Source organism: Rhinolophus sinicus, linkage group LG13, assembly GCF_036562045.2.
Source record: "Rhinolophus sinicus isolate RSC01 linkage group LG13, ASM3656204v1, whole genome shotgun sequence".
NCBI classification, from domain to species: Eukaryota; Metazoa; Chordata; class Mammalia; order Chiroptera; family Rhinolophidae; genus Rhinolophus; species Rhinolophus sinicus.
This window is the reverse complement of record NC_133762.1, coordinates 6,855,172-6,877,127: the sequence shown is the minus strand read 5'-3', so window position 1 is coordinate 6,877,127 and position 21,956 is coordinate 6,855,172. Positions and strand designations below refer to the sequence as shown.

The window sequence follows — 21,956 nt, the reverse complement described above, 5'->3', positions numbered from 1 at the left end:
CCCATGAGAACCAGGAGACAACAAATAAATCTAGCTTCTAAGACCTACCGCAAATTCATTTATTAATTCATTCATTTTAGTAATACGCAGGGTGATAAATTTGAAATAACATACATAAAGGGCTCCATTGATTATGAAGAGAACATTGGGTGCAGACAAGGTTTTCTTAATGCATGAGAGGTTAAGAATGATCGCTTTTGATGTTAATTGGAAGAATTCTCTGTAGGGTAGGTGCACTCTTGACAAATGAGTTCTCAGTTAATTTCAGGGCATGGTAAGTGACTGGGACACTCTCTAAGAACCAGTTTTCCTCTCATTTATCAGTGCTGTGCCCTATAATGCAGCACTTAAAATTGCTTTTGCTTCTGATGACTTTCTTAAAAAATTAAATTCGGAGTGAGGTCGTGTATATGACCACTTTGTTTTTCATTGGTAATTAGTTTACAAGCACAGAACACTTATGATTATTTCTCTCTGGGTTGTCCTGAGAAACTCCTGACAATACACAACTCGGCTCATGACATCACCTTCTCTGTGAAGTCTCAGGCCATCCCGGATTGAAGTAGTTAGTCTTCCCTCTGCTTCTACAATTCTCCGTGTCTGTCTCTGTTATGTCACTTGTCATGTGGCTCTGGAGCTGATCGGTACCACGTGGGTCTCCCCAGCTGGACTGGGCACCCTGGAAGCCAGGGTCCATGGTTTTGGTCTCCCTAGCACCATGCCTGTCACCAATACCCGTTTGTTCAAGGACTGGATTGCTGAGCAGATGCAATAGCAGCGATGGTGTATGGACACACCGAGTCCATTGATTTGGCACTTAGCTCTGTGGTGACAAGGACGTAAGCTAAGACGATGATGGTGGGAGTAAGGAGTGGAAGGCTATTTCATCCTAGCAAAGTCAGCGGGCATTGGAGAACATGCAGGGAAGTGAGGAGAACAGGTTAGAGAGATCCCTTTGCTGCTCGCCTGGCCACCATCATTTGGCACTTTCTTCCATCCCAATAGAACTCTGGTGTCTTGGAGCAGCAATGTGTCCAGATGTTTCAGACTACTTTTCTCTGCCTCCCTTGTAGGTCAGGTGGTCATGCAACACTACTTCGGTCAGTTAGACCACGGTTGTCAGCTCTGCTTTCAAGAACACACCCCTCGGCCAGCAGATGCCCTGTCGTTCTGTGGTCTTCCTTCCTCCCCCTTTCTGCTCGGGACGCAGAAGCAATGGCTCCGTCCCAGCACCTATCTTGAGAACAGAAAAGCAAGCGTCACAGGGAGTCCCAGACCTCTGCATCCGTCTGTCTCTCCTATAAGTGTGACAGACAGCATGAGATAAAAGTGACAGAGCTTACAAATAAACGGGGGACTTTCCTAGGATATGGAGGTCAAACAAGAGCATAGCGACACAGATTAATGCTGAAGCTTTGAGGTTTTCACACCAAGACAAGTTTATTTCGACGTACAAACAAAATTGCCGAAACCAAACAGAAGGGATGGGAGGCCTGGTGCAGAGAGAAAATGGATGAGGTCTGACTTTATATACTGCGTTTGAGGGAATCCAGGTAGAGATAACAACCTCAGGAGAAAGATGGTGGTGGTCCAGCCCTTGGGCAGGAGGAGATAACCGGAGTCGCAAGAATGAGTGGGTTTACCTAAAGATAAACTCTTGGGCAAAGAGAAGATGAGAAAGAACAGAATTCTGAGCTAGCACTTTAAGGCCACAGAAAAAGAGTCACCAGAACTGCAAAGGAAGCAATAGGGCAGCAGAAGGCGAGAGGAGGGATTTCCAGGAAGAGAGTCAGTGAGGCAACTGCAAAAGAGAGGGGTCGTCCTCTTGTTTTCTTTTGACCATCATTCGCAAGTTGTCATTGGGGCTGGTAAGCCAGAGAGTCTGTGAAGGATGCAGCTTCAGTGCTTGGGGGTGCAGAGAGCTAGGAATTCAAAACCCATGAAGGAGAAGGATGGTCCAGGAGAGCATTCTTGGAAGAATTTTGACTATGATGGAAGGAAGAGACCACACCATGTGACCCGTACTTTGAAGGGATAGCAGGCTAGCCATTCCCAAATTAAAAACGCCGATTAAAAACACATTTTTTTCCGTTGAATAAAGAATATGACCTTTTCATGTTTAGTTAAATCTAGTATCTACTACATCCCTACATTGAACATGGATAAGAAATACCCAGCGAAGAAGCTGCTAGTCCGATTTTGGGTCAGCCAGGTTTTTGGCAGTGAATACTTGTTTTCAAGACCACAAGCATCCTATGGAAATTCCTGATATAAAAATAACTTTTAGAACACTATATTACTATTTTAGAATTAAAAGACCGTGGGATAAGTGTTTCAACGCTCCAACGATTTCATTGTGGCCCCTGCGTATGTTTCCACTTTTTCACCTTCTCTTTACTGGTGAAAATTGGATGCTAAAAATTGCCAAGACCGGCATTGCTTCACACTTGGCGATAGCTCAGCAAGTTTGTCACTTCCTCCCTTACAGCCTTACATTTAGCCCAACCCATGTTTTGGGTCTGACCCAGTACGTTATGGAAATACTGCTGACCCACCCAGTGAAATCCTGTCACATTTGTAACTTTCTGGGAGAAGAGTTCAGAGACTTCCCAAGGGCCTACCCAGGTTTTCATGTGTCTGTATTTGGACTGGTCCGAGAATGCGAAGCCTATGAAATCACCATCTTCATGATCACGTTATGCATGTATTAATGGACACCAGTTTTTCTAGCATTAACGCTGTGCCAAGTATTTGATCTGCATTATTTCATTTACTTCTCCCAACACCACAATCCCCATTTCACAGATGATAAAATCGATGGCCAAAGAGTCTTAGGTGTCTTGCACAGGTCATAGAGCTGGAAAGCAGAGGAATGGGGATTTGGACCCAGATTGTGTTTGCTCGTGCAGTTCAAACTGTGAATACTTACCTTTGATAATATCATGGACACCACCATTTTGGAAATACTTTACTCCTCATAATGACCTATTTTAAATGAGTGTAATTATTTGTCATTATTCTTATAAACCTTACCCACAGGAAAGAGCCTCAGAAATCTGCCCTAGTCGCTCAGCTCGTTATAGACCATCAGGCCTCAAACCCGTTTGTCCTACTCCAAACTCTAATCTCCTTGTTCTTTACGTTACTTGACCCTGGGACATAAAGCATGTTCATAAAATCTAGCCTCTGCTATAGTGACCAGATACCTGTATTATGATCTTTTTGATTGAGTGGGGGTATTTCTGCTTTTAGTTATCAATCACAAACAAATGCTCTCCACTGGTTTCTGAAATGCAGTAATCCACACTAGCAATAGATCAACCAGACCGTTTAGAACAAGGCTCTGAGGTCAATCATTTTTAGAACCCAAAGCAAAGCAAACCATTTTTAGTTTACTATTTTGAGGTTCTGAAATCTTCGGTTGTGTTCACTCCCTTTGGTCTGCAGCCAGGAACAGAGGCATAAGGGCTCAAATACCAAATGAAAGGGTGTTCTCACAGTGTTTCTGGCTAGGACCAGAGTCGAAATAGCGGAAAACTCACAAGCAAAGCTGTCCATTTGAGATTTTCATACCAAACCTGCTTTGCAAAAAAAGCAAGATGCTTGAAAAAAAAAAAAAAAAATTAAGTAGTTGTCTGAAGCAAATTCTTACTGCAACCTCTGCCCATCCTGACTGTGAAATTTACACATCCATCCATCCATCCCAAGACCATGTATCTATGTGTGTCCTTTTCTAGTCTTGCTTGAATGAGTAGGTGATTCTTTTATAAATACACCTCAACCAGAGAGATACAGTTTGCCACTTTCAGTTTTCATCCCCAGGAGGACATATTCCGCTGAGGCTGAGAATACAGACTAGGCGAACTATGTTACAAAAAACTAAGTAATTACATTGTTTCCCAAAAATCTCTTAAATTATTGGCTTAAAGGAAATTGAGCTGTCCTCCGATAGCGCACCTTTATAAAACTTCTACCAAGTTTATTTATGACTATTGGATTAGTTTAGCTCTTCTAATTTTATTCCATTCCACTAGTTTCAAGGGTAAGGTATGATCTCACAAAATGTCTTTATTTAACAACCATGGGCTGGTGAATTTATGCTCAGTTATTAATTGTGTTTCTAAATTGATGGCGTCATCCTTTCTAGATCCTTTGTGTTCTACCTTCATGAACTCACACAGTTCAAGGAAAAACTACAATAGTTAAATAGAATCATTTCTAATATGAGAGTTCATTTAAACTAGTAGTTCAGGGGGAAAAAAGGGCAGGTGTTCTTTGGGATGATCAGAAAGGCTGGGTCTTAGACCTAAACACACAGTATATTTCCAGAGGGAGGTTATGGAACTTTAGAAAATTAGTCAGAGATCATGGAGAAGAATGACACCCCCCCATCCACCCCCCCAAAGTATGTTCTCTTGAACATCAATTAATAATTGCCACTTGAAAAGGAATTCAGTGGTTAAATAACCTCGAGAAACATTGTGTGCAGCAAATTGAGCTGGTTCTTTTCCTTCTGGTCCTTTCAGTTCCTTTGACGTGCTAATGGTCCCAGTAACAGTCTGGAAGGGAGTATAATGTAGACCCGCTAAACGTGACTGATGCCTGCATAGCTTTCCTACTGAGCGTCCCATGGCGCTTTTGCCCCTGAGAGTCCATTTTGGGGAGCTCTGAACCAGAACATCCAAGACCCACTGCAGGAAAAACAGAACGTGAACCTCTTCTGAGCACGGAGCTCATGGCTTAAATATAGTTCTGTGTATACTCTTCACAGCAACCCTATTCAGTGGCCAGGAAATGTATTCCTGTTTTGCAAATGAGGACACTAAAGTTGGAGGGGTTTATCAGTAGTTACCAGCTGCTTTTGAACAATGCAGGGACCAGTCTCTGACCTGTGAAACCCTGAGCAGTGTGGCTCAGGTGTCTAGGTGTGTGTCTGAAGTTCGACAGATGTTTTTGTTGTGCAGCTGTGGTTGAGAGCACTTAGCCACATATTTGGAAGTGAAAGAGCTGAGACTTCAACTTCTGTCTTCTGACTCCCAAGTCTAGTGCACTCTCTACTATGACGTGCCAACCCATGAATGATTATCTACTTCTGGGTGTCTCCGGGTAAACATCTGGAAATTGTCAGAAGGTACACACAAGCTGTTAGATGCCCTTTCACCGTGTCAGTTCAAGGTGGAATGGTAACCTCTAAGATAGCCTGGTAAACAGCATGATTCTTTAGAAATAGGAGTCAGTACATTAAATTACACACTGACTTCTTGCAAAACCATCTAGAGACATATGTTTAAACACTGTATAAGGTTTTTGTCAAATATGAATGCTTTCCTTTCCATTGTCAAATGCAGGCATCGTTCCATTTCTCCCGAGTACTATATAGGGATTTTGAATGTTTGGCAACTTGTCCTTAAAAATCTAAATTAAACTATGTTCTCAAATATAAAATAAGCCCTTTTCTTTGGCCTCTCTAAAATCCATGAAAACTTTCCCTTTTCACATATAATAGTGACTTTTCCAGATCAGCTTGCCCTTTTATTCTGATTGTGAATGTTCCAGTTCAACTCCCATTTCTGCAATAAAACTGTTCGTTGAAAGAGGAAAAAAATTGTCAGCAATTATTAACCCCTTTGCTGCTGCGTCCTCTGGTGACAGATAGCAGTTGGGCAGATTCCCAATGTAAATACTGAGTTTGTCAAATTAAAGTGCCTCAATCTGGAATTGATAAGAGGGGGTAGAGTTTTGTTTGTTTGTTTGTTTGTTTGTTTGTTTGTTTTAAAGCAGTTGTTCTGTACTGTAGACATTTTCCATTTTCCATTCACCTTCTTAGACCTTGTATGCTTTGCTGGTGCCTCTGTTAAGAAGAAAAATCTAACAGGTCTTCACCAGGTAGAATGCCCCTCACTTGGACCACTCAGCAGATTAATACATTTCTGTTATTCCTTGAGCTTTGGAACAGAGCAAGCAAACAGGTAAAACTTGGGGGGAAGAAACCTATCCCTTTGCTCTAAAATGAGCTAAGAAAATTACTTAACCAAAAGGAGTGAAGGAGAATTCAAAGAGAAATTAGTCTGTGCTATTTATTGTATTTACAGGTCAAATGCCTATTTTAGGATGCATTGTGCATATTTTGGTAATGTATGATATTCACTCTGTTGAGCCTAATGGCTCTTGGAAAGCCATTAAGGTGTACTAAGTAAATACATTTTTTGGTATGTGTGCTGATTTGAAAAACACACTTTTATTTATAAGGCACCTTTCACATTAGAACCCTCCGCTCCAGAAGAGGCCCACTGTTTGCTTTGGGCAGCTCGCGGAGGGAAGTAAGGTGAAGCTTTGCGGGTGAAAGTTTATGCTACGTCTAGGCAAGTTCTGGTTAAGAGAATTCGAACATAGGGGAAACAAATGTTTTGGGGGTTACTGACAGCATCTAAGAGCTGCAAGCAATTTCTGAGGAGGAGGAGCTAAGGATATCTGTAAGAGTTACGAAAACCCCTTTATGACACTGAGCATTAAATGCCTCATAAATTTGGGGGGACCTTTTGCACAAGTAGGGGTTGCCAAAAATGGTGGCTACCACATTAACTGGTTTCTAACTAATCAAAATTAGAATAATTTTTTTTTTGAGAGATTATTTGTCAAATCTACCCATTCTATCAATGGGGACCAAGAAGTCCCAACAGCTAAAATGACTTGTCCTCAAAACTAGAGTTACAAAGAAGTAACTTACCACCTCCATCACGTCTCCATGGCAGGCCTTCTCCACGCACCAGAAAAAGTGGTACATGCAGCTCCCATATCCACATTGCACTGAGGTATCCAAAAACCCACAGTCATGGCCCATGTCTTAAGGAACCCACAGCACGATCAGACCGTCTTTTGTGTACTGTTTCACGAACTGCCTAAGCATTCATGTCTGTGGATTCCCTGTCTCAGAAGAGAGCATCGCGTCAGGAACCAATGCTTCTGAGGTGGGGGTCGCCCTGCACTCTCGCCTCTTCCCCACGTCCCCGGGCTCACACATCCCACAGCCCTGACCGGCTCCCGCCCTTACAGCCGGTCCCTGGACCCCCGGCCACAGCCCCAGTGACTAGACAGCCGTGATCACCCTAATTGCTGTTCTCCACACAGATTTGGGCAGAGACATTTCAGTTCCGTCTGAACTTCTGATGTCCTACTGCATAAAGCTTAAGCAGCTCAGCCTGGAAAATGAACCTTCCAGGCTCTGGCCTCTGCTTGTGTCTCCAATAGCATTATTCCCATTACTGCTTGCTTCCAGCCTTGGGTACCACAGCACTGTCTGTTGGTATTTCCTCCCACCCCCCGCCCCCCGCCTGCCCCCGTGTGAGTGTATCTCTCTATACCTTTGATTTTCCTGACTCTTCCTGCAATGTCCTCTGACTCACTCCAGTCTCCCCCGCCTCATCCACCAAGAAAATGCCAACCCATGTTTAAGGCATCACATCCATACGCCAGCACCTCCCCCGAGAAGCCTCCCTGTCACCAGTCAGATTCCTCCCCCAGCGCCCCCATGAGGCCCTGTACCCCTACATTCCCTGCGTGTGGGTCTCTGTGTGTGATCTACACCCCAGACTCCAGCTCTTTGAACTTGGCAGTCGTGTCTTGTTTATCCTTGTATTCTAAAGGCCTAGCATCAGGCCAGACATCTAATGGGCACTCAGTGTTTGGTAACTAAATGGAGAAACAAAGCATTCGTATCCCAGATGATTTATTTTCCAAACATAGAACTCCAATATGGATTTTTACTCTAACATAAGTAAAATATTGCAACCTTTCAATCTTGTTTTTTTTAGATGTTGCAAGCATGTATTTTTTTAACTTAATTGACACTTAATATCAAAGGGTATTAAACGTTTTAAGCAGGACTCTTTTAATAATACTGTTATGACCTCCAGTTGTAAGTGAGCTGTCCTTTCCTAATTGAAAAAATCAGAATCAAGGATGGAGGTGGCAGAAGGGAATGGTCATACCCTAGTCACGTGGAGTTCAAATAACTTGCCTAAGGTCACGGTACTACCAGTGCGTGGTGGCAGGATTAGAACTCACGTCCACTGCATGTAACACCACATCCTTCCCCCTGCACCAAGCTGCCTCGAGCGAGAACATCATCACGTTGAATGTAAAAAGTACACAACCCTCCAAAAACCCATGGCGAATTCTAAATGTTTAGTTTGTGTGAAATTCACAGTTCTGCTTATAAAGTATTACATCCAGGTGAGTTTCATTATTTCAAATAGCTGTGCTTTGATTTTTGGGGTGTTTTTTTTTTAGAGAAAATAAACAAATAGTCAAAATAAAGATCTAAAAATCGTTCGCTCTGAGCATTGCTCACCATTTTAAGGGCTATGGACCATGGCCTCTGGCCCAGAGAAAGCCCCAAATGAGTTCTGTTTTCCCTTCTCCCTCATCCAGCAGAGCACAGCTTTGCAACCCTCTTGCTATTAACTACCCATTTCTTTTGCCAGCCCCATCTCATTTTAAAATGCCATTTTTTTGTGAAGAGTAATGTTACATGGTAGAAAACTGTAAAAAATTAATGGATAGAGTTGGTATAAAGAAAGTACATTATTTTGATAGTTTTATTGTTCTTTGTCTATTACACATTTACAGGTTTTATTGTTTATATGGAGATGTGTTATAGATGGCTCTCTTCAAAACAAATTACTTTAACACTTTGATCATTGAGAAATTTAAATCAACACTCGACTTGCTTTTCCACAGGATGAACTCTTTTCGTAAAAATACACCTGGCTTGTTGTTAATATTCTCATACTTTATTATTTTAAAAATGTATCAAAAGCTCTCACAGAGGATCATGTATAAACTTATCTTAAAGGTTGAATGCATGTCATTAGACATTAGTTACTGAACATCCAACAACCAATGTTAGAACATCTCTTTTTCTCAATATTTGCTTTTGTCTATCACAGATTCTAGTGCCTGGAACAGTGCCTGGTACCTAGTTAGTATGTGCTTTCAAAGTACGTGTTCAGTGAGAAAATGCTCTCTGGGAATCTGAGCTCAGTCATAAATGGATATTTCTCCTGTGTTTGCACATTTAGTCTATCACTTAGTCTCTAAATTAAGCAAAAGAGGAAAATTATTAGAGGCATATAGAGGGCTCAGAGCCCTCAAAAGCTGGGCACTGAGGGCACAGAAAAACCAAAGATGGGAACCAGACTGCTGCCAGGCCGTCCGGGGCAGGAACTGACCACTGTTTTATAATATGTGTAAATATTATGTGATAACAAGGAAATATTACATTTTATAAGTTTTATTGATAAATAACATATTATATTAATTTATAATATTAGAAGTAGTCTATTGTTTGATCACCCCCAAAACCCTTTGGGGTAGGTCTTCTGGTTTCTCCATGTTATACATTAGAGCTGGGGCCTCTGTGTTGAACTAACATTTGCTGCATCTCCTGAAGCTTCAAGGAGTCAGCAGAGACTCCAAGGGTCTATGAGGGAGAAAAAAGGAGACTTTGCCAAGCATGGGGGCGGGGGGGGGTGGTGGGGGGAAGGGATGGGATAGGCTAGAAAACAGAACTGGAAAGCTTAAGGTTTGTGTTCCGGACAGTGATTCATCCTGACCGTTAGCAAATGGCAACGTGACCAGGAACTCTCCATTTTTCTCCTGAAGATTTCAAAAAGAAGATCTATACATAGGTATATATGCATATATTCATGTGTGTGTATATATTCATATATATGTGTATATTACTTGTATCTTCTTTTTGAAATATATGCGTACGTGTATATATTATATATATTCGTACTCATATATAGATATGAATATATATATATATATATATATATATATATATATATATGTTCTTTTTTAAAAGAAGTTTACTTATCAAGAAGGGTCTTCAACCTCAGTTGTCTAAACCTGCTGACGTGCTTTGAGGCGATCAGCCTCCTGCTTACCCATAAATGGCTCAGGCAGTGTGAGCGCAACCCTATTTCAGAAGCCCTTAACAGGCACCTACCTCCAGATAACGTGTCCCCAGGTATCTCCTGTCATTTCCCAAACTTCCAAACCTGTAGCCAGCCCAACTCAGCTTGGAGGCTAGCTTGAACCCCCAAGGTTCCTCTTCCCTTTGGCAGGGAGACATGATAAACTGTTCTTTGGTTTGATTTTGAATCTATAGTGCCTTAACAAAAAATTGTTGACAGAAGCAGAAAGACATTCAGTACAAACTCTACCGGCCATTAGCCGTTTTCTGTGTTGAAATTCTAAACCAGTCAGTGGGCTGTAAATGCCTTGAGGGCAGAATCTGAGAATCATCCTCTCTGTTCTCCTTCTGAGCCAGCGCAGAGAGAGGAGCAGCCAACCTGACAAAATGATTTGAGCTACGACATTTTGATGCAACCTAAATATCAAACAATTTTTTTAACTTTACATTAAAATTACTAAGTCATTGTGAAACAGTCAAGTTCAACTCTATCAGGATGCCTGCCCCTGGGAAATAATAATATAACCAGTAGTCACAGATTTACGTTTTGGGTCAGTGTCACATAGTAAGTGCTCAATAAATGCTTGTCAGATGAAGATTTGAGGGACCAGAAGGTTTGTTCAGGAAAGTTTTACACTTGACTGCAAATTTAATGCAATAGTCCATTCACAATCTAGATGCTATTATCGTCGAGAATTTCCATGACATTTTTGTCTCCATAACTTATCAAGTTTAGTATCTCAAATGATATTTTTTTAACCTTATGCAAGTTGAGCAAGGAAGACCATTGCCCATTGCTCTGTAGTACATCAGAAAATAGCACTGTTTGATGTGGCATGTTCCTTCACCATGATGACCTCCCACCTTTACTGTAGTACTGTCAATTCTTAAGTGACACCTGCTTAGCTTGCAACCAATGGCTCATTGTGTGCCATGCAATAGCAGATGATTTGAGGCTTGACGTGTTAATGGCAGTGATTACTTTATGAATAGTGACAGCTGATCAGGGACATAATAAAACAACAGTGGCTGCCATCCTGGGAAAGGTGCTAAGTAGGGGTGACATGCTTCCTGAGGGCTGTACCTCTCTCTGTCTCTCTCTCTCTCACCTCATTATCAATTCCAAAGGGACAGCAGACCATCCAGGTTCTGGCAGGTTCAGGCCAGAGGAAGGAACTGGGCCAAAGCAAAGATTTCCCTCCAATTTAATTGGAGCAGGGGAGGTTGTACAGCTTCTAACATGCAAGCCATTTGGGGACGTGTTGATGTGTCTTCCCAGTTGTACTCGACATTTGACATCTGCTGAGCTTGTGGTCTGATACTCATCACTCTTAAGAAATCTGATTCCCACCTCTGTTCTGTGAATCACCGCCTTGAGCCAGGGCGCAAATCACCACGACAGACTGTGCGGAAATGGACTTTTCTGTCTAGTGACATATTTCTGAGGACCCACAGTATTCTGAACCAGTTTCTATCCTTGATTCATATCTCTAGGAAGAGTGTGTGGAAGGAATCGCAGAGAGGTGCCTGTTAAGGGTTATTCATTCATTCCACAAACTGGGCACAAGGGAATAGAGCAAATAAGGTGGCCGTCCTTATCTTCAGGGAGTACGAGAAAGGCATTCATAAACGGCCAGTTATAATCTTCTGGGTTATAAGCTTATTGAGTACAAGGTTGGGGTTTGCCTAAACAGTGTCACCAATTTATATACAAAACATATATACAGCACATATATATATACACACACAAATGTGTATAAAGTTACCCAGTAAAATACCCATTCAACATGATAATACGATAATAGCATCTAGACTTTCTCTAATCCTGGTGACTTAGCCTGGGTTCTCAACGTGCCTCCCCAAAATATAGAGCTTTTTGTTGTTCAAAGGAACATGAGTTCTTCCATGGTATTTCTGTTCTTTTGAGTCTTCTGGTGGGTTTCGTTCTGGTCTTAATTGTTACCCACATGGGGAAAATAATCTAATAACCTAAAATAAAAAGCACTATACTCAAAATACTTTCTACTTCCTTTGATGAGGAGGGAGTGAAAAGAAACATTGGAATAGATTGAGGGGCAGAGCAGAATAAATGGGTATGTCATCTCCATTTAAGTTCCGCTGAGCTTATGACCCACCGGCCTCCAAGGGCCAGCTTGTATTATGCTACATTAACAGACACCTCTTCTGTACGTGTGATCTGCCACCAGTGGTCTCTTTATACGTCTCAGGACCAAAACTAAGTGATAACTATTACACCGATTTCATTCTCCCCGTGACAGTATCTTCCCAGGGCGACTATTGTGAGATACTATGTCTGTCCTGGAGACATTTGAAGGTGCTGGTATACTCCAGTGATTTTACTTAATGTAATAATTAGTTTACACTAAAAGTCTCATGGAGATTTTTCCTGCTTTAGAGATGACAGTTTTTCTTCTCAAAATTAGTTCTGATGGTCAGTCATTTCATTTCATGCTTTATGAAGGATCTGCTGTATTGGTTAAAAGATCTTCATTTAAGGATGTAGAAAAAATCCCCTTTTACTAAGTGAAAGCTATTTTGTACATTCTCACTTGTTTATTATTATTATTTTTTTCCTCTATCCTGTATGGGATTGTTTATAATGAAAAGGCAATTTAGACGTATGGCTGACTCTTTTTAAGAATAACAGGAGTTTTAAATATAAAATGAAGAAAAAAGGTTCAATAATATCCAAGGCTTTGAAAATGTTACACATGGGTGTATCACAAGTAACAAAAACCCCACCGTACACATATTAGTTCAGTGAACATATTTATTGAGCACCTTCTATGTCCCCAACACTCCTAGGCACCGAGGCATGGTCGTGAAGACAAAATAAAATCCCTTCTCTCTTGAAATGTACATTCTAGAGGGGGAGAAAGAAAATAGACCAAAAAACAAAGGTAAGTAAATAATTCCAAAGAGAAAGAAGAATGATAGTGCAATCAGAGAAAGCTTCAGAAGTGGGGACACATGGAAAGAAACTGTGTAAAAATTACAGGAAGAATGTTCCAGAAAGAGGGGCTAGCATGTGTAAAGGCACTGACCTGAGAAAGAGCTAAAGAGTCCCAGGCGATGTGTTCATAACACAGTGAGTGAATCCTTGAAGATCGCCTCGGAACCTGAATTTCATTGATTCCCTCCTATTAAAAAGTGAGGTTGGTTTTCAAGCAGGAGACTCCTGTGTCATGTTAGCTATGTACAAGGGTGTGTGGGAAATTCTCAAGCTCAGCAGTGAAAAAGTAAGAGAAATAAGGCCAGGGAACTGGCGGTACAGATGGCTGCCTATGCCCTTGACACCCAGTTCCAACTCCAAGGTCAAACGAAGGATGCTTAGGAAGGGCCACTCATTGCCACCCAGCCAAAAGCAGTTCCAAGAACAGAGGCCACCAGCCTCCAATCTTTGACTTCCACCCTGAGTTGAGATGACCCTTCAGAAAAACATGTAGGTGGTGAGGAGTGGTTTTGCCCCGTGAGCCAACAGAAAATTGGCCCTCGGTTGTGAAGGGATTTTGTAAGCCCTGAGCAGAACAGCATGGGTCCTGACTAGGCGTGGAATTCGGAGTTGTAATAGAAAACATTTATTTGGCTACAACTAAACATCCTACCACATGTTCACATTTGTTGCCAATACGCTTCCTAATTAAAAACAACATAAAATCATAGGAAATCCTGTACCCTTGTCTTCATGCACTTTTCATGTATCGTGAGTTCCCTGGCCTTATTTCCCAAGTAGAGCTACCACACAAAAAAATGGGGGGAGGGGAGGGGAGGGGGGGGAGGGGGGAGGGGGGAGGGGAGGGGAGGGGAGAAAAATCAGGTTGATTCGAAAGTCCTGTTCCGCCAACCATGAACTGTTGTGTCATTAACAAGATTAATGTACATTAGAGAACCCACCACCAAGCACTTTTTTTCTTCTTAAACAAATGCTGCCATTAAAAACTAATTTAAAAAGAAAAAAGCTAATAAGCATCCCCCCCCCTCCACAAATGAAAGACCAACACCATTCGTTGGTAAGGTGTTGTCTGTAACTGATGTAAAACTTCAAATAGTTTTTCTAAGCAATGCTCTCTCTCTAGGATTGCCTGGACGGCTGGTGATGTTTGTATATTTTAGTGTGTTGAGCAGGTTTCCAGCTGAAGGACAGACCAGGGTATGGTTTTCCTCTAGGTCCTACTTAAATCCACGCCAATGTCATCGGAAAATATTTAGAAATATACCTGTGAGTCCTAAACCATCACCCCCTCATTACATACAAATAGGCATGTACGCTATCACTGCATAGGTAACAGTTATATATGATATTTCTAATTAAGGCTAAAATTTGTCTGAGTTTCTCGTAGAGACCCCTGATTTATCAGGTTGGATGTAGTTTTTGACCTTACATAGCCAAACTAATTGCTTCCTTTCCTACCATCAGGCAGAAATGAAAACTTTTTTTTAAATTTAAAAGAAGAAAAAACAGAAAGAAACTAACCACTCTGGCACATTATACATTAAGTTTCTCCCTCTCGTTTTATTTTGCTTTCCCCCCATGTACTGAAATCAGCTCTGAAATGACACAAAAGAAATAAAACCCGGGTCTGAAAAGTTATCTGAAAACATTTTCCATAGGCCTTTTTTAATGATTTTCAGAATTACTAATTTTTTTTCAAATGAAACCACATGCTCTCGCTGCCCCTTTCCCTAGCATGGCTTTGCATCCTTCTTGGTCTTTTCCCCCCTTCCAAATCTATTTATTGCTTGTTGTTCTTGGCCGGTTCTCACTTTCATTTTTCATGATTAGTGCTTTATGATCGTGTGTTTCCTTTTCTTCTCCCCGCCATGGCTGCCGGCCCAGTTCTCCTCTCTGAGCCTGCGAACTTCCCTTCACTAATGAAACAAGAGCTGCCTCCCTCTCTGGCTTTTGCCATCCAGCTGTTTCCTTTTTAAAATATAAACTCATCTTTATTCAGTGACGTTCCTGGGCAAATCTGACTCCTTTAACAGAAGAGTTGATAATCACATGAGAGATTAAAAAGGTTTTAAAAGAAAGGCGTATCTGGAAAGCTTGGGAGTGGGCAGAAGGAGGGTAAACAGAAACTCAGTTCATTTTTGAAACATTCTTGAAAAAAAAAAAAAACAACCAGAACAAAAAACTTTTTCCTTAATGCTTTAATCTTTCGGTGACTCTTGACGGCAAGTTGGTCTTGAGTAGATTCTCCTGGAGGTCTAGCCACGCCGTTGTGGCACCTTAAACCTCCCACCTCGCCTCCCTCTCGTCTTCTGGCCCCTGTGAAAGCAGCCTAACTAACATCACAAACCTGGATTGTGTACGATTCGGTGGTGAGACGGTGCCAACTGGAGGAGCCGCCTGCCAAGTCAGGTCAATTGACTAATGTTTGGCTGTGCAAGGAGGCTTTAATCCCTCTTCGATCGCTAGCATGCCCTTGACATCATGGAAATTACTGGCTAATGTCATCAGATGAACCCTGCTAACTATTTCAGAGACGGTTCCCTGGACAAAACAACCTGTTTACTTCATATGCTTTCAGATCCCCCCCCCCCATATTTCAGGGAAACAAATGAGCCCACAGCTATCCTTTTACAATAAAAGAGTGGTGAATTCTTTCTCTCTGTTATACCTGATAAGACCTCACGTGATGGGCAATGTATATTCTGCCCAAGCATCAGTTGAGTGTATTGTATGAGAGGCCTCACTGATTAGATAAAGAGGTTTACTTAATAGCTCAAACAGCTCTGAGTTAGGGGGTGGCGGGGGAGAGTTCTCTTTTAAATCTGAGAAACCCGCCCTTCTCTAAAAATATTTTTTCTGGTATAAAATTTCCAGTGGCATCACTTTTTTCACCAGAAATAGGAAAGGAACAAAAACATAAAGAAAACAAAATAGGAAGGAAACCCAAAAAAGTATTGTGTGAGATCATCTCACCTAAAACAATTATCAGGTGAGACAAAAATCCATTGGAAATCGAGGATATCGTCCTCCATTGGAAAGACGAGGGGTTATAATCCCTGTTACAGTTAGAAAACATTTTCACATACAAGTATCATTTCATTTGAATTTTACAGTGACCACATTAGGGCGGGATATAGAAAGTGTGGGGTTTTTGATGACAAGCCTCAAGGTTTCCTAAGATAAACGTTTTCTTGGATCTCTGCTCATTCAGTTGTGCGCCTTGAATACTTGCACCCTGTAGGCTCTCTTCTGTGAGTGTTTCTCAGAAGAGTCTCCTGCCTTAAAAGGAAGAGACCTTGGGTGGGGCAGGATCATTCTTGACTATCGTATTTAATTCTCCAATCAGCTCTGGTAAAAATAATTCCAGAATCTCCCCAGTCAGAAAGAGCCATGTCCCCTTCCTGTCCTCCTCCAGGGTTTCAGGCCCAGCACTTTCGAGCCCCCAGACAGTCTGTAGACATGAGTCCGACCAGGGAAGGAAAGCGTGAGACAAGCTTCAGCCTGCGCTTACTACCTGCCCCGGCCTGCCAGCTGGAGTCTTGGCTCCGAGTTCTTCCTGTCCCTGGTTTCCGTCGCCTTCCGTAGGCCTCTCCGGGGTCCATGTCCACAGTGCGATGGCTCCCAGCTCTGACTCACAACAGACCTGCTCACAGATCCCGGTGTCTGGGTTCTGTTTGCCCCCCTGGTCCCCGGAGGTGTGCTGGCCGGAGGTTCATTTTGGTCCTACCTGTCCACAGGTCCTGCCACCTCGGCCTCAGGCCAGGAGCCGGACCAGCTGGGGGGCCCAAGCATTGTAAATTCGCAGGGGCTGTGCTCAAAACTCCAGCTCTGAGACATCAGGCAGGTTGGGAAAAGTTGTCCCAGGGCACAAGCTCCCTTCCAAGGCCCTGGAGGGGCGCTAGAGGCCCTTTGCTTTCACTATCTTGTCATTAAAGAAAGCCCCCCACATTGTATAGTCTTCAGGTTCCACAAAACCTGGATGTGCCCTGGTGAGTAAATTATGGATTTATGCCAAGTGAAGGTCAAATGATGTTTCAGTGTGTAGTGTGGACCGAAGCTTTGCTGTTTAAGTAGAGAAAAGGACTCAAATTGTTGACGCCCCATTCTAAAATCCAACCCTCCTCAGCATACCGGTTGGTACAATATCAATGCCATGAGTGGCGATTTAATGTTAGCAAACCGTCATCCATCATGTGACATCAGTGTTGTTCATTTCAGTCTTGTGTTTGTCATTTTGTTTTTTCAGTTCAATCTGTAAATTTGTTTTAGATTTGCGGTTGCTTCAGAGCCGTGAACTTAAACTTGAGCCTACTTTCAAGGGTTTATATACCTAAGTAATATTAGAATATAAAATAATTTAAAGTTAGAGAAGGGACAGAGGACAACTGTGTAGCCTAAGGACCCAAGATGCCCAAACCACCCCTAATTGTAACATTTCAAGTCTAAGCTCGTCTAGTCCTCCAGTGCTATAGAATGAGGTCTTTCCTGAGAAGAAGCTTGTATTCATTCAACAAATATTTCTGGTCCTATCATGTGCAGGGCAATATGTAAAGGCTGGGAAAATGCTCAAAAGTGCTTATTTTAATACAAAAAAAAAAGTGGGTGTGGTGTTTTTTTTGTTTGTTTGTTTTGGCTACATTAGCACCAGAAAATGTTTCCTCTTCCTTATTTCAATGGGCATGCTCCTTCAAGAAACTCCCTCCGTCGTTTAACTTCAGAGCTACTCTGGGGAAACCAACTAATTTTTAATATCAGGCTAAGCAAAACATAATTAGGAAGACAAATTTCCAGGGGGAGAGTCACATGGAATATTCCCAAGCCAATCAATGTGATTGTGCCACATCTGCTCTTTGAGTTTGCCACTGTATCCCCCCCCTTCACAGGTAGTCACGAATTGCCTAAATAATCCCAGGTAAATGGCAGCAGGGCCATCCCCTGAGGGTTGCTTCCCGGGTCTCTGCAACGAGCCTGGATTTTTATAGACACCACCATTGCTGCTGCCCAGTATTCTTTCTCCTCTTCATCTGCTTCAAACCTGAGCAGATCTAACCAGGCCTTCGCTTTGATCTGGCAGAAAGAAAGATTCTTCTTTTGTATCTACAACCACATCTGGGCTTAACAGCTAATTTCTGCTTCCTTGACCACTTCATACACGTCCTTCCAGGGAGCCACCCAGCAACGAAAGGCAGTACAGTTATTCTAGATTCATAGAATTTTAGAGCTCAGCGGGGCCCGAGAGGAGATCTCGTCTACCTAGGCCCAAAGAGGTTCACAAAGATTTTAAACATTCCTTTGCGTACTTCGAGAAAAACCTTGATAGACCTTCCTCGTTGGAATGTTTCTTTCTAAGTTTTCCAAATAATCATTGACTCCTTTCTTCATAAATGGCATTAAACCAACAACTATATCATTCAGGGAAATAGACTTCTTAATCATAGGCTGTTTTGTTTATGAAAGAACATGAGCTAGGCTTTCAAATTTACAGACTGACTTCCAAAATGCAATCCTTGATTCTCTCCTATCTCACCAAAAGGGTAGCTGTGAACAAAGCATGGATGGATCTTGAGAGTGTAATGCTGAGCGAAATAAGTCAGACAGAAAAAGCAGAGAACCATGTGATTTCACTGATATGTGGTATATAAACCAAAAACAACAAAAAGAACAAGACAAACAAATGAGAAACAGAAACTCATAGACACAGACAATAGTTTAGTGGTTACCAGAGGGTAAGGGGGATGGGGGTGGGAGATGAAGGTAAAGGGGGATCAAATACATGGTGATGGAAGGAGAACTGACTCTGGGTGATGAACACACAATGGGATTTATAGATGATGTAATACAGAATTGTACACCTGAAATCTATGTAATTTTACTAACAATTGTCACCCCAATAAATTTAAAAAATAAATTTAAAAAAAAGAAAGAAAGAAAAAGTAAAAAAAAAAAAAAAAAAAGAAAGAAAATGCTCTGGGATTTTTAACTCAACTCTTAGAAGAAGAATCCTTGGTTCAGGTTGAATCAAATGATTTACCACCGTGTAACTCCACCGTTTCCACTTAGAATTACTGACCATCTTCTACCTGATTTACCCAGAAGTTTCAATTCAAAGATGGCAAGCTCAGTGTGCCTTAGGTCTGCCATGCAAAAAAGAAGAAACGACCACCAAGACCTGGCTCTATGCCACTTTATCCTCCCCGCTCTTTCCTTCCCTGGCATATTTCGATCTCGCTCATCTCTGTCCCACCCCCGTGACCCCACATCGAGTAGCAGAAGCACAGCACAGCCTCCAGGGAGCACCGTCAGTAAAAGAAGGGAAACTGAGTGATTTTAAAGAGGAGAACAAGTCACAGTTCCAGGAGGTCTGGATATAAATTAAAATGCAAGTAGGAGTCCCTCATTATTCCTTTTTTAAGGATACCCCTCCACTTAAGTTGTAGATTTGGGTGTAGAATATATATATACACACACACAAGCACGCGCATATATATATGATGTGTATGATGTGTGTGTGTGTGTGTGTGTGTGTGTGTTTTATGCCTTTCTCCAAAAAGGTCAGAGTGCTCTCATATATGAATTTAAAACCATGAAATGCCAGTGCGGCAGGCAACAGTATAGGCTAGAGAACCACCTAAAAGCAGAGTCAGAAAGAGAACTCGATTCCAATCTATCTCAGCCACTTAGCAGCTATATGATCTGGGGTTAAACCCTCCCCTTATCTGTTTTTCAGAGCGCGTCTGTCAGACGAAATGATGTAATAGAGTGAAGCATTGTGTTGGTATATGGTAGTTACTCCATAAATGGCAGATGGTTTACTAATATTGTTACTGTATGTGTGTGTGGGGGGGGGGGCTGAAGCATAAGCAATTAGCTAATGCAGGCTCTGTCTACACAGCCGCAGAAGAGACATTTCTGATGAGCAATAGGTAGGGCATTTATCTGCATGACTCTCTGCAACTGTTAGGAATTACTTTTTCCCTAACAGACTCTCTTCGAAGGCCTACATTATCATCTCCCCAAATTTGCCCTCCTCCTGCGAACACCCCTACACACGCGCGCCGTTTACCATTTAATTGCCTGCTTGGTTGAGCTTCCTGGGGAGACTGTCACGGAACTAAATATAACTCTGTCCTTCCCAACTCGCACGCCTTTAAAGGAGCTAAATTGCCTTGCTTTGTATTCCCTACCCAAACTTGATCTCACGCGTCAGAACAGAGAAAGACGGAGGGCCTTCTACGATCGAATGTTTTGCAATTGACACGTCCACTGCTTGAGAGGTTTTGTGTCCTGGTAGTTAATCCTTGTTTCAGTTACAACCCCTGTAGGGAAATTTGAGTCCCGTACACGAGTTCTTCATTTATTTCTGAGCCAAGATAATTCTAGGATTACCACTCAGAAAATTGGGAGAACAGACTTCTGCATCGTTACCAGGCAGACGGCATTGAAGAAGGAGGCATGTAGGATTCCTTTTTGGTGACAAGGTTAGGGATAGGTATTGTGGTTAAAGCCCATTAGCAACAACATTACATTCATTCAGTGAACCCTAGAATGTGAACCGAGAAACCTCCCTCCCCCCTCCCCATTGCCTCGCCTCCTAAAGGCTGGCCCTGCAACACAGGGGATTCCTTGCCCAGGAAATGCCTCTCCCGAGTAAGTCACAGAGTGCTCCCCTGCCAAGTAGCTCCAAAGCCAGAACACTGCAGAGGACACACGCCATTCTCCCAAAAATCTGCCAGCATAAGCGATTCATAGGCTCCCTCTCCCTCTCCCTCTCCCTCTCCCTCTCCCTCTCCCTCTCCCTCTCCCTCTCCTCTCCTCTCCTCTTTCTTCCTTCTTGGGCAACCTTTATGTCTCAGAAAGTATTTCTCTGTGTTAATGCAAACACAAACTATTCTGCAAGCTTCATTTCAGAATTTAAAGATTCTATTAATCTGATGTCTTCATTGTTATTGAGAAGAGGAAACAGGAGTGCCTTTGTTTCCAGAATGACCACAGGCTTCTAAAACGTGGCCCCCAGTGTCGGAGTTGGCATCTCAAATTGCACGGAGCTCTGGGCTCAGTGGAACTTAAGTGGAACTAATTCCCAGACATTGAAAGGGGTGTGGAAAGAGCACAAGTTGGGTAAACTCGAAGCGAGCTGCCTGGGTCCACACCAAAGGAGCTTTTCTCCCATACCTTGGTTCATCCCAAAGATGGCTTTAAAGTAATGTTTAACAAATGTGCATTTCAAGACAAAGGGAGCTAATTGGGCAAACAAATGGCGAAACCACACACAAACACACACACGCACACACGCACACACGCACGCATACACGCATACACACTCAATGCTGAACAACAACATGCAATCAAAAAAGAAAGAAAAAAATTGCAATAATGAGAAAGAAATAAAAATCGGTGTCATTCAATGATAGTGCTCTGTGTACTTACTGTTTATGAGGCATCGAGAATCCAGGCAGAAAAAGAAGATTTAGCTGCTGTCTCCCAAGTATTTTCCTTCTGCTAGGAAAGAATAAATCCAGTATAGAAATCTGTATGATACACACGGAACGCACATCCATTTTAGGCACATAGAACCAAAAATAGCTCCATGGAGGGCGGGGTAGCATTTGAGTTGGGCCTTAGGAACCTGCAGAAATTGAACTTGGAAAAGAGCGCTGAGCATTCTGGTTGAAGAAATAAGGATGAGCTAAGATACAGAGGTGGCGTGATATGAAGAGTTCACAAGAAACTGCGCAATATTTTGGATTGGGCATAGGATGACTTAGAGTTTGGCAGAAGAGAAAACAACAACAGCAAAAATTGTGGGTGCTTTGAAAAGAATAGCTGACACTTAATACAGGAAATAAGTAGTTACAGAGAGCTTCTGAGCTCTGAAATAATGTGATCAAGAAATGATTATCAGGAAGAAAACTAAAATAGAAGGCACGATATGTGTTCAGTCACTCCATGCGAATGTGTTCATTCAACAGACTTTCATCGAACACTTACCATGTGCCAACCCCT

The 21,956-nt window shown here is 42.2% G+C and overlaps 1 long non-coding RNA gene across 1 annotated transcript in view; it reads right to left on the bottom strand.

Moving 5' to 3' along the window:
- The window catches only part of LOC141568187 (uncharacterized), a 34,803-nt gene extending 13,245 nt beyond the window's left edge, over nucleotides 1–21,558 (bottom strand). Inside the window, exon 1 of the long non-coding RNA XR_012491230.1 lies at nucleotides 21,381–21,558. This is a non-coding gene — a long non-coding RNA (uncharacterized LOC141568187). The remainder of the gene's footprint in view (nucleotides 1–21,380) is intronic.
- Between the last annotated feature and the right edge of the window lie 398 nt (nucleotides 21,559–21,956).